The 13,701-nt window shown below is 34.5% G+C and overlaps 1 long non-coding RNA gene across 2 annotated transcripts in view; it reads right to left on the bottom strand.

Annotated features, from left to right (window-relative positions):
- Window positions 1-824: 824 nt before the first annotated feature.
- LOC104868691 overlaps window positions 825-13,701 on the bottom strand; it is a 51,577-nt gene continuing 38,700 nt past the window's right edge. Inside the window, exons 4-6 of one of the 2 annotated variants that reach the window (XR_782077.2) lie at window positions 5,094-5,484; window positions 1,268-1,507; window positions 825-1,089 (exon numbers count right to left, since the gene is read on the bottom strand). This is a non-coding gene — a long non-coding RNA (uncharacterized LOC104868691). Of the gene's footprint in view, window positions 1,090-1,267; window positions 1,508-5,093; window positions 5,485-10,865; window positions 11,117-13,701 lie in introns of those variants that run through there. The other variant, XR_782076.1, reaches the window with a different exon arrangement.

The following is a 13,701-nucleotide window of genomic DNA, read 5'->3' as shown; positions in this document are numbered from 1 at the left end:
AGAATATCCATTGCTCTATTGTTTATATTAGTGACAAGTTTATTCTAATTGGAAGAATGGTTAAATACTGAACTGCTTCGGAATATTTTGTAACTACTAGAAAGAATGCATTCCATTCATACGTACTAATATGAAAAGACATTAAGTGCAGAAAATCATGTTGATTTATAATACAAGGGTACCTTGGTTCATAAACTCATGTCTCTCCACAAACTGAAGTGGATGAGAACCAAGTCAAATTTCCCCCTAAGGTCAACACTGAACCTTACCATTCTTGTCCAATTCAGTTCGGGATTAGCATCATGGAAAGAGTCAAGTCTGTGAACTGAGGTATCACTTTATACAAAGCTGGAGACCGTTCATGGAAACAAATATGTGCCTTTCTATATGTACATATATCTGTAAATTTAATATGGGTAAGGGTACAGAAGGATGCATACCCGCAGAGGAAAGTGGCTGGAGTACAGGGAAGGGGGAAAGAGAAAGCAAAAAGGATCTTGTTACTTCTTATGCTTTTATATTATTTTAATTTTTCTTATTAAAACTTTAAAAATTAACACACACAATTCATAGGCATCAATTGTTAACCAAGAGAAAGGAATAAGAATAATAACCAAAAGCCTAAAATAAAAGAAGGACATTAAAGAAACACACATTAAAGAAAGGTACTAGAAGTCCACTTGAGAAGGCAGAAACTATCTTAGTATAAGTTTTTTGTGCTGTTCTTGATACCAGATGACATATTTTCAAACATCAAATTATATAACTCAAAAGAATAACATCTCTGATTGATATGCACTATAACTTCATACCATACAGATTGCATCATTTTATACTATGTGTCAAGCATGTCACTAAAAAGGCATAAAACATATGCATTTTACCTGTAATAAGTCACCTTGACTAAGTCACAAAACAAGTAGTTTGCAGACTGCAAAGTTTTCTAAGTGCCACATAAGGGTCCTGAAACATGGTGACATTTCCCACGTTTTGCAGCTGTAAGTGACCCATACCATCAAGATCACGGCCTCATCTCACATTTGTTACATTTTTGACAAGCAATTTTCATTCAGTAATGCTTGTTCATGTCTACCGGCATAAAGCATAAAGGACATATGTCAGTATTTTTTCTTCAAAACTATGAAGGAACATCCAAATACATTTTTATAATGCTGTAACTTTTTTACAATTACCATGACAATATATAAATAGCTGAACTATAATAATGAATGATATAGGGAATTTGTTCCATGGCACATAGACTTACCTAATATTTAATTTACTCATTTTTCCTCTCTCTTGCCTGTGTTTTTTCCTCCCATCCTTTCTTAGTGTCTGCCTTCCACAGATATGTATTAAATATGTTATATTTCAAGCGGTGCTGGCTGTCCAGAATTCAAAGATGAATATGGCATAATCAGTGCCTCAGATGAGTTTATAACATAGTGCGGTAGACTCATATATAAATAAGTAAATCCACATAAAATATGGTTTCAGAAACAAAATTCTGATGAGAGAAAAAGTAACACTAATTGGTCATCTATTGCACGCCACACTCAATTAGGTATTTTATATATAATTATTTATTAAATCTTCACATTTAGCCCTCAGCCTTAATGTATGATTATTTACCTCTTGCAAATAAAGAACTTAAACTGAAGGAAAATTAAATAGTGTTAAAATTTCTCAAAGCACCTAAGAAATAATCAGCAAATTTATTAGGATGGTAATTATAAACTTGGCTGGGCTAATTGATTACTAATATCTTCTCTAGAATAACCCAAAAATCTTTGTACCTACTACCAAATCTCACTTTTAGATGGACAGAAAGAGGCTGATATAGTTAATTACAATGAAATGCAGTGTTTCTTTTTAAGAGTTGAGTTTTGAATTTTAAGTACAAGAAGATAATAGTATCATCATTAAATAATTCAGAAAAGAATGGATGATTGGATAACTAAATTTCCTGAAAACAAAACAATTGGCACTTTTTTTTTATTTTGTTTGTTTTTTGAGACAGAGTCTCACTATGCAGTTGAGACTGCTCTGGAACTCACTATGTAGCCCAGGCTGGTCTCAAACTCACAGCGATCCTCATGCTTCAGCCTCCCGAGAGCTGGGATTAAAGGTGTGCGCCACTGCACCCGGCTCCAACTGGCACTTTTTAGAGAAAGCAAATAACTTTAGAAATGCTAATGAATGACTTATCTCATCTCCATTTTACCAAATTTCTTTAATGTCACATCTTATATGCATCCTTAAAGTAAGAGATATTTCTTTTTCCTTTCATGGGTCGGAGGTAGTACTGGTATCATTTCTATAGCCAAGAAGTATCCTAGGGTTTTAAGGCCTTATAATTATTGTATATTGTGACTTGTAAGATTTTGAGGGGTTGAAGGGCACTATTACTTTAAAACTGGTAAAACTGAAGATCTATAGGTATTAACTAAGAGGGGACAGAAAGGACAGTTAGTGAGCCTTCCTTATAAGTATTATACAGTTTAATATTTCTGTTTGTTAATAAGAATGAAAGGTAGCTTGCCTGCTTTCTTCTTTCCAACAGACATTTTGAATACATATTGTGATCTGGGCCTTGGGCTAGATACAAAAATGAAATCGCTCACAGCCTATGAAATATAGACTCATAAAGACATTATTCTATTCTAATATAATACTATACTACTAAGCAGTTACCACAGTTACCAAGCTCTAGGCACTATACTATGTACTTTATATGTGTTATCTCCTTTAATCCTTAAAATAACTCTTTCAGGTGAGCGTTAATATTACCTTCATTTTCTATACAAAAACAGTAAGACTGATAGAGGTCAAGTTTTCCCCAAGATCACACACATTTCTGATGTGTTTGTATATTAATTACCACATAAGGCTGCTAGATAGAAATACAAACAAAGAGCTATGGAAGCCAGAAAGGCCCAAAGGAGAGTAACTGACTTGGCCTCAAGCAGTCTAGGGATACTTTATAGAACAGCTAACATTTGAGCTTGAAAGAAGAAATAGTGGATATTCACTGGGAAGAGAAGAAAGGAAGGGCATTATTCTAAGCTGACAAAAAAGAAAAAAATGCAAAGACATGGAGGTGTAAAAGGGCTTGGCAAGGCTGAAGGAATTAATTCAAGATCAGCTAGAAATGAGTTAACAGATCTAAAGCTACATAAGGAAAGTCTGCATGCTTTGACAAAGCTTAGGCTTCATTCTGTAGGCGGAAGAAGCAAGGACAGAGAGAGAGAGAGAGAGAGAGAGAGAGAGACTGACACAGAGAGAGAGAGAGAGAGAAAGAGAGAGAGAGATTCTTATAACAATGCAGGGAGTAGGCTGGTATATAAAATCTATCTGTACTTGCAATAATCTAGGAGAGAGAGAAGACACTGACTGAGACCATAATACTACAGATACCTGGGTATTCGGGCTGCCTATCCTGTGTAGGCTACTGAGAGGTAGATAAGACTAAGAAAGGAGAGAAGTAATTAAGTATACATCATTTGTGCTAAGCATTTTTAGATATATTATCTCAGTTAACATTCACAGCATCCCTGAGAAGTTACTTCTTTCTTTCACTATTTTGCAGAGAATAACTCTGTTAAGAAAGTTACCCAAGTCATACAGGTATGATCACTAGCAGAGCTGGAATCCAAAACACTCACGTCTGTCTTCCTTCAAAGTCCATGGCCTTTCCACAGGACAGATTCAAGGATAGTAAAATTTATTGTTTTACTCATTCCAGACTGCTTTTACTGAGTTTAAATAAAGTACCTTCAAAAGCTAAAGTTAAAGCAGCAGACACAGTAAAACAAAGGCTACATGAGTAGATCTATAAAATACAAGACTAGTTAGGGCCTTAAACAGTGGTCTATATTTCACCTTCGTTGGCATATTGCCATTCTAAAAAAGAAATTTCTGGAGATGCATATGTCATTTGCATTTGTGGTTTCAGAAACTTCCCAGAGAACAATGCTTTCAATAAAAGGATATAGTATTAAGGTTAAAATTACAACTAGCTTTACCTAGCAACTCAATTCCTAGAATCAAGGTTATTACCAAAATGATTCTGAGTAAGTTTCATGCATTTTTATATATATTCACACACATACACATAAACACACACACACACACACACACACATGTACACGCACACATGCACAAAAAGTGTTTATTCAGTGAAATCAGGATAGCCTGCTACCTTCAGGACCTGTTTACAAGATCACATTCCTATGACTGAATGTCCTTGCTACCACATTATATCAAGCTTCACTGTGCTGTGCCAAAGTGCTGCTGTACATTTATTATCATTCATTAACTCTTCCAGATGGATTGGAAAAGATAATCAACATGTTGCAAATGTTATATAAATATCAGATGTTGCTATGTATGTTTTTATTATTCATCATTATTACTACTATTATTTTTTTCATCAGATCATCAGCATTAGTATTTCCAGGGATAGACCCTGAAATCTGTTTGGAGGATCAAGCATAGCAGGAAACTTAGATACCTTTGATCCCAAAATAGTAATTTTTTTAACTGAAAAGACCATTCTCTTCAGATTATCAGATTTGTTCAGCCAAGCCAATCATCATCCCATGATTTTCTTCTTTCATTTTTTTCTCTTGTACTTCCTGTCTTTTAATAAACATCTTTTAATATCTAACTCATTTTCTTTCTTTTTTTTTGTACCGGGGATTAAACTCGGGTCCTTGCGTTTGCGAGGCAGGCAGCAGAACCACTAAGCTAACTCCCTGGCCCTCTAATTCATTTTCTGTTTATTCAGCAAGTATTTGTTGAGTGCCTCCTCTCTGCCAGACCCACTTCCAGGTATAGTGACTAAAAATACCTGCCTTCAATGCTATACCATGCTATTGGACTGGTTTTGCCACACATCTCAGTCAGATCATCAGTCCCTTCTGAAGGCCACGGTCAGACACTCTGTCAGGACCCAGATCTGGCAATAAGTGATGAGTAGGAAAAAAAAAAAACACCAGGGCTTCAGGTGCCACCTATAACCCACAGGGTCCTGCCAGATTCCAGCTACACACCAAATGGATAAGAGAAAATTTCCCTCCTGTCCCACTCACCTTTGTGTATGCTTTGAGTTGTTACTACCTCCAGAGTCCCATACTTTTGCAGTTGCATTTGTGGTTTCTTCCCAGGCAGCAGATGCCTACCTAATACCAAGTACCTGGGATACGAAGTTTTTCATGAGGAAAATTCCAATCTGAAGGAACAGAGTGCACTGAACATAACAATCAAGACTGTGGCTGCAGACTGTGCAAAGACACCTTCTCATTAGGTTTGAGCTCTGCAATTGATGAAGCCATTCACATGTGGTCCATCTCTGCTGAGCTAGAAACTCAGCCAGCAATGCCTGAAAGGCATGACCAGGAAGGCTAAATTTGACCTACTTCAAACTCGGGCTCTTTCTCTGTAGGCTCTTAATGAGTTTCCTTAAACCAAATCTTGGTTTTCCTACAAAGTAAGAAAGGAAAGATTCAAATGAATCATTTAGAAATATTCTTTTACCATACAATGTAGATTAAAAACTTTTAAAATGAGAGCATTTCAAGTGGATAACTACTGCATATCTATCATAAAGGATGGAAGAGAAACTAAAAAAAAAAAAGCAAAAATTAAACCTTCAGAATACTAAAAAATGTTATTTAAGCCAATGATTCAGCCTCTTCCCTAAACCAAATCTTTGCTAGAAGTAATAACATGAAGAAAATGAATGTTTTGAGATGCATTTCTTATTTTCCTTTTCTTCCTTCTGCTGGAGGTGACTAATGAACAGTGAAATGACCAAGGGGTAGGCAGAAAGCCACAAAGGAGAGGAGGAAAAAAGGACAGAAATAATCCATAAATGGTAGCTAGGTCTGAAACAATGTACAATTCAGTGTATTCTCACTTTACAAGATAAGATGAGAGGCATGGAAATAATAGTTATGTTAGCATAGGTAATGACAGTAATTAATAGTTGCATGTCTTTAACTATGCCAGGCCCAGTGCCTGCCAGGTATTTTATATCCATTATCTCTCAGCAATCCTACAAGGGTGACATTATTCTTATTTTAAAGAAGAACAATTGGAAGCTCAGAGAGCTCAGTGACTTTCCCAGATCTACATAGCAAAGCGATGGGGCTTGAATTAGAACTCAAATGCTATGCCTTTACCTTTCACCACAGATCTCTGTAGAACCCCTTAAGCTCTACTGCAAACATGATATATTCTTCAAATGAGAATACATTACATTATTATGAAAATTTAAATATATAAACTAACATTCCAGTAGAACATGTAGTATATCATTGGCCTATGGAATGTAGACCTTAGCATGCATAAAAATTATCTAGAGAGCGTGTTTAAATTGCATATTCCTGGGTTTCACTTCAGCAGATTAGTTGGTCTGGGGGAAGGATCTAGAAATTGACAGTGTAAACAGGCATCCAAGTGGTTACTATAAGTAATCCTCAGATCATATTCTGAAAAGTAGTATCATAAACCTTATCTCAAGTTGTCAATTTTCAATTTGACATTCCCTTGGCTTATTATTCACTTCATTCTAACAGAAATGGAACCATGTCAATTAAACAGTCAATTGAAGATGCAAAAAATACAACCCTGGTCAAAAGAAGCCTGTGTTCTAGGTAAAACTCTGCTGCAAACAATTGGGAAAACAAATAATTCCTTTAAATTATATGGACCTTTGTTTCCTTACATGGAAGATAAAGAGCCTCTAAAGTCACATATGTTGGATTTTATTTGGCTAGAGAAAGCCAAATCTTCAAGTGATAATAATCTATAGACCCTAAATATTTCAATGGTAAAATATAAGAAGTAGAGATTATTTTTATTAGTTCATAATACCCATATAGTACCTCCAAATATTATTAGTTTAGGGGAAGGGAATGGGAATTCAAAGATGGAAATAGTTATAACTTTAGTTATATCATTAAGGAAATTCAGTTGTTTGCTTAGCAACCAATTTCCTCAATCAGGTAATTACATCGGTAGCTAAGAATGCTTCAAGTATATTACTACTTCAAATCTTAGAAATACATTTATTGTTCAGTCATTCATTCTAATTTTTATAGCATCTCAAAGCACAAAGCTATTTTCAATCTATTTTTAAAGAACTAAAGACACTTCTTGATTTGCATTAACATGCCCTGGATATTAACGTTAAGAATTGCTGATTTATATCTAAGGTTTAAAAAAATGCCCACAATATGGCATATTGGATTGTTAGTGTCCATGGAGACAAACTTAAGTAAAACAAGACACACGAATAAAGTTATGAGTTATAAAAGAGAAGGAAGACCCCTGGCAGAGAGTCAATGAGGAAAATCATAAAGCGAACAGGCTATGTTCTCATAAAATTATGTATGGGTTTACTTCCCTTGAAATATTCCTCTTCTTTCTGCAATTTACTAATACCTTCCTTGGAGGCACTAATTTGCTTGTTCAAATACACTAATCTAGCAGCAGAATTTGGTTAAAGAAAGAAACAATGAAAAGATATATTACTATATGGAAAATCTGAGTCATCAGAAATAATTCACTCAATTATGAACTAAGTTGAGATGTACTACTTATAGCAATGTTGAAGGAGACATTAACTTCACATAGATATAGTGTGTGATATTTTCTCTAGCATTTTATAGCTTAATCTTTCAATTATACTACATTCCCAAAAGCATCATATTAAGTAAACTCAATTCATTCATCATCTTACATAGCTTATATAGCATAGTAAAGTCACTTGGGAAAGTATATTGCAAGTTTCATAAGGATAAATATGCTTTTTCTATGTATGTGCTATCTATTTCCTCAGCAAGATCTTGGAGAGTTCATAAATTGACTGACTTCTTTAGCTGATGATTTTGTAGCATTCAAGGAAGATAAAATGTTTTCTGCTGCATCCAGGAGTATAATATTGTTACAGCTTATTTACCTGTATTATAAAGTAAACTCTGAAATTAAAATGCAAAGGTTTGGGCTGGGGATTTAGCTCAGTGGTTCCACCATCTACTTTGCAAGTGTAAGGACCTGATTTCAATCTCTGGCACCAAAAAAAAAAAAGAGCAAGGTTTATATTTTAGGAATGAACCATTGATGAGACACCAAAGGCCGGCTGGGCCCCAGGGTATGTAGGTGCCAGGGCACCTTCTACCTTCACATTTTCTTACATCTTCTCAAGTGAAAAACAGTTCTGTGTTGCTGAAAGGGGCTGGTGGAACTATAGAGCTCTCTCTACCAAGACAAATGAGAAAAGTACATTTGCAGAGGATCAGAGACTTCTATAATCATGACTTTCTGAAATCATTGGAGTGCAACTTGGCCTGCAAATTTTGCAATTAATTACCTAATTTCTTAGAGGCTTTGGACCCACTTAAATAAATTTAGAAGTGATTATGGACTAAGGATATCCCATTAATGCTGAAGAGAACACACACACACATGCACACACACACACACACACACACACACACACACAGAGGCACAAAAAAGTAAATAACTAATTCTTTAGCATTTAGAATTTTGGTAGATTAATTCTGATTAAGATTTAACTCTGAGTAATCTTGGGGTCTGAAAACCCTGAAGAAGGAAAATAAAAGTAAATGAAATTAATTATAATGGCAGGTAAAATTTATCAAATGCTTGACTTGAGCAATCTTCAAGAATCTATCTTTATGGCAATTGTTTGATGTAGATATAATTATATATTCAGTTTTACATATAAAGAAACTGAGGCTCACAAAACTTAAACTTCTTATTTAAGGATTCATAGCTGGTAATGAAAAAAAACAGAATTTAATTCATTCATATGGTTTCCAGATCTGACATGTTTCAATAGTATGATTTGCTACCCTCTAGAAAATGTCTCTTTTGTTTTCTCAAGTCCAGCTCTACAATGGTCAGCTTATCTCTGCTTACCTGTCATTAGTTGTAAAGGAAATGAGCTATCCATCTTTAAGGAAAGCAGCAAAAAATATTCAAATGAGAAATGAATAAGGATCTCGTATTTTTATTTGTACCATATTGTGCTGCACTAAAGGCAATTTATTTCATTCACTACTTCAGAATGCTATTAATTTTGGAATATGATACTAGCATAAAAGACATGCCCTATCCATTTATTGTACTTTTCAACAGGAATATCTCTAATGTTGAGAATATAAGGATCAAGAGTATGGAATTATGATCACACTCGAGGTCCTAAAGCACCTTGTAAGTGGGATAACTCTCCACTTAGAATTTGTGAAAAGTAGAAGACAGACTGAATTCTCACTTGTGTCACTCTGAATGGGAAGATCCCACTGTTTTGAGATGCCTGGAAAAAACTTGTCAAGTCAGACCAGAAAGTTTGGAATGTTCCAACAGAACCTCCTCAGCAGTGGGACTCTTGGTACTGATGCTAAAGAATTTCAGGAACCCTGGGTTAGGGCAAAGTAAGTCATATATACTATTTTCTTCCTACCTTTCTATTCTCAATTGTGGGGTTCTGTGTTAATTGCACTCCCAAAGACTGCCTGCCTTTGGAAAGTGACAATGACTAAATTTTCTTATTATCAATTCATTCAAAGCTTATGTCAAAAACAGAGAAATTAATGGAAAAGGCTATAAAGGCTAAGAAGGTTTTAGTAAATTATGTAATACATTAAACTACCTAAAGGTACAAATGACATTTTTAAAAAAATCCTTTGTGGAATCACATTTTTATTGTCTAGACATCAGTTCACCCTATATTTCATGAAACATTTTATTATTTGTTTATCTGACAATGGTTATTCTTGAATCTATGGTCAGATTAGGTTAGACAGGTGGTCCTTTCAATTTAAATGGATTTTTATGCCATTAAAAGGAATGTTTGCTCTGCCTAAGAAGAGTATTGACTATAAAAGTCATAGGCTCTGGACTATTTCCTGTGGGATTTTTCCACCATCCTTCCAATTAGTCAGTCACAGTGATGTTTCCCTAAACATGGTCATTTATTTTTCTCTGGAGAGTTCCTCCTATCCCATTCAAGAAAGATGATCCTGAAAAAGAAAGAGAGCTCTCTATGCATCCCCTCCCAGTGCAATATTTATGATTAATTGCAGCCCCTCAGTGAAAGATAAAAGAAAAAGGCATTCAGTTTCCTCGTTCTTCTCATATAAAACAATTTGTTGCAGTTTGAGTCTCGGCCAACTTCCATTGTTTAGGCAATAATTAGTCAAATTATACCAATCACTAGCAATCATAACAGAAATTGTATAATTGTAATTTAGACCAATGACTTTGGACTTATGAAAATAGAATGTAGAGTATTTAATTGCACAATATGGCACTGTAATTCTATACCTATAAACTTGAAGTTTTTATATAGCTGATTAATTTACAATACCATGGACCTAAACATTTTTGCAAATGACAAAACTATGTTAAGTTCTACAACATATCTAAGCAGCAATTCATTTTTATATAAGTTGATCCATTACTAAAATAAAATAAAACACATATAAATAGTGACCTTAGGTGTTTCAGAAATATGAACAGCTTTGGAACAAACATTTAAATCAACTATTTCAGGGAATTGGGTCTAGTTTAAGTCATTGAATGATTAAAACAAATTGACATCTCTTCTAATCAGAGAAATGCTAAATCTGTTCAATACCCACTGTCAGCTGAGTTCACCTTAAGACACAGAATTGGTTATGCATTCAAAAACGAACCTCAAGTTGAATACTTCACATCAACAGAATGATGAATAAAATACTCTTCCAGCACAGTAGGCAAATTTCCCTTTTAATAAGCAGCCAGGAAAAAGCAATATTTCAATGTTTGCTTTCCTTCCTCTGAGGGAAAAGGTTTCACTATGACTTATTTTACTTCCTTTTTATTCTGTCCTATTTTCTTGGCTCTCACAGTCAGCTCCAGTAGCAACATGACAATACCACTTTGCACTTGCCGAAAGCGCCTTTTCTCTAAAACTCTCAGCTGTGGTCTATGCGAGGCGAGTATAAAACAGGGGAAATGATGCAATCATTGAAGTTCATCCTCTCATAAAAATGTTTTGAGAAACAGGATCATCTTAACTGAAGACCAGGAATGAGGATCATCCCTAAAAAATAAAGCAAACAAAAAACTTCCAAAAATTCATGCTTAGTACCCTTGAGGCCTCCCACGAGATTTACTATTATTTTAAGCCCTGTCTCACATATAAAATAAAGCCAGCCACTTTCCTTTATGAGGATGTAAAGAGTAACTAGATTGTATTTTCTAAAATAAAACCAGGGTGAGGTGATACCAGATCCTTTGCGTTCTAAAACTAAGTCTGAAATGGGTACCTGGAAAATGTCAACCTTAAATCCATGTTTCTGGAATAGGAAACCCTCACATTTCCTTCTTTTTTCTCTTTTTCTCCCCACCCCCCTCTGGTGGTTTTATTATCCAGGGAAGAAACAACTCAAAAAAATGTTTTTAATGTTTCCAAATAAAATTATCGAAAGACTGTTGATGATCTCTCTCTATACCTAAGTATGTATCTATCTACACAAGTATTTTTTAATGGAAGAAGGAACTTTCTTTACACATCCTAAGAACTCTCTGATGTGTATTTAAGGTTATTTAAAGTTATTACCATAAGGCAGAGATTTTGTATTCTCCTGATACCTGGTGAGTGACTGGATTTATTCTCATCTCTCTGCTCTTAGCATTTATAAAGACCTGCAAAACTTACAACAGTTTTCTCTTCACATTCTTTCAAAGATGCAAATGATTCATTTCAGAATTTATCAGCTACTTATGTGGGCTGGGATTTCTCACCCCAGTTTTTTAATTTAATGAACCTGAAACAAAATATGCATACTACCTATTTACTTCCCCACCAAAAGAAAACAGGGGGAAATAATCCACTAAACGAACCATAAAGAGCTTTTCTTACAAACATGTATTTCTGTTAAAGAAAAATATTAATTTTTTAAAAATTACAAATCAGTATGGGTATAGTATCATTCTGTTTTTTAAAAATATACATACACTGAAATAAATCAAATATAGCAACATATAGAAAGGATAACATATCATGGCTAAGTGGGCTTTGTCCTAGGAATGCAAGGCTGGTTTAGCACTGGAAAATCAAAGTAATTCACCATATCAATAGACTGAAGAAAGAAAATCATGATCATTTCAATATTTATAAAAAAGCACTTGAAAAATTCTATATTCAGTCATGACACTCTCACAAACCAAGAAATAAAGGACATGTACAAAAGCCTTACAAGTAGCATTACATTAAATGATGAAAGAATCAATGCTTTCTCCACAAAAGCAGGAATAAGGTAGGAATGTCTGCTCTTATCACTCTACTCACCATCAAGCTGAGGTCCTAGCAAATACAAAAAGGTGGTGAACAGAAATAAATGCATACAGATTGGAACTAAGAAACACAATTTTTACATATGATGATAATTGAATATATCTAAAAATACTCAACAACATTATTTATTCAGAAAGTGAAAATAAAACTACTATAATATACAGCTACAAACCTACTGGAGTGGCTTAAAAATGTGATCACCCATTTTGCTGGGTGAGGCATGCACAACAAAACCCCATACTTGATGGTGGAAATATAAAATGGTACAGCTACTATGGAAAGCAGTTTCTCATAAAGCTAAACATGTACTTAACCTAAGGTCCAGTATAACCCCATTCCTGGATATTTACCCAGGATAAATAAAAACTTACTTCCACAAAGAACTTTTGACTGTTTTAGGGCTCTATTATAATTGTTAAAAAGTGGAGATAACCCAGATGTTCTTCAACTGGCAAACAGAAATAAACTGTGAGATATCTAGGTAAGGAAATACCACTCAGCTGTAAAAAGAAATGTTATTCATACATGCAATGAAATGGATAACCTCAAATATGTCAGGCTAAGTGAAAGAAGCCAGACTCAAAAGCCTACGTCCTGTATGATTCTTCTTACATGACAACCCAAAAGGGGTAAAATCATAGGAACAGAAAATACATTAGTAGTCACCCGACTGGGAATGGGAATAAGAAGATGGTTTGATTTCAAGGGGAGCAAAATGATCTGATGGTGGTGGGGTGCTAGAATTGTGCTGCACCTTGCTTGTGCTGGTGGCATCTGCTTGTCAAAACTCATAGAATGATATCCCCAACATGTGACTTTTACTTTTGAATTCAGTAAACTTAAAAAGTGAACCAGCACATATATACAGACACAAACATAAAAATGTGGAAAGATATATATCAAAATACTACAATGATTTTTAAATGTGATGTTACAGACGATTTAATCATCCTTATTTGTTTTCTGAAAAATTAAAATGATATTCAGTCAATGTATAGTATTTCTAGAAAAAAAATTAAATCACATTTCTTCTTACTATTTGATTGTGAATATCCAGACCCAGTAAAGACCACAATTTCAACATGTTAATTCTTGGTTCAGGAAGCTGCATTGGTTGATTAATACCTACTCAAGCAGGCCCTAATTTCTTTGTTGCTTTTTGAGTCTTGTTCTGACATAATGTAATTAGGCAAAGATGTATTGAGCCTTTATTATGGGCCAGGCAATGGTAGGTGCTCTACATGCAATATCTTTTATAATCTTAGCATTGTAACCTTAAATGATGTACTTTTTAAATTCTCAATTTATAGATGTCCGTGACAGAAATA

The sequence above is a fragment of the Fukomys damarensis genome, unplaced genomic scaffold (genome assembly GCF_012274545.1).
Source record: "Fukomys damarensis isolate Sample0158 unplaced genomic scaffold, DMR_v1.0_HiC HiC_scaffold_17, whole genome shotgun sequence".
NCBI classification, from domain to species: domain Eukaryota; kingdom Metazoa; phylum Chordata; class Mammalia; order Rodentia; family Bathyergidae; genus Fukomys; species Fukomys damarensis.
The sequence above is the reverse complement of the archived record's forward strand: the minus strand, read 5'-3'. Positions and strand labels throughout refer to the sequence as shown.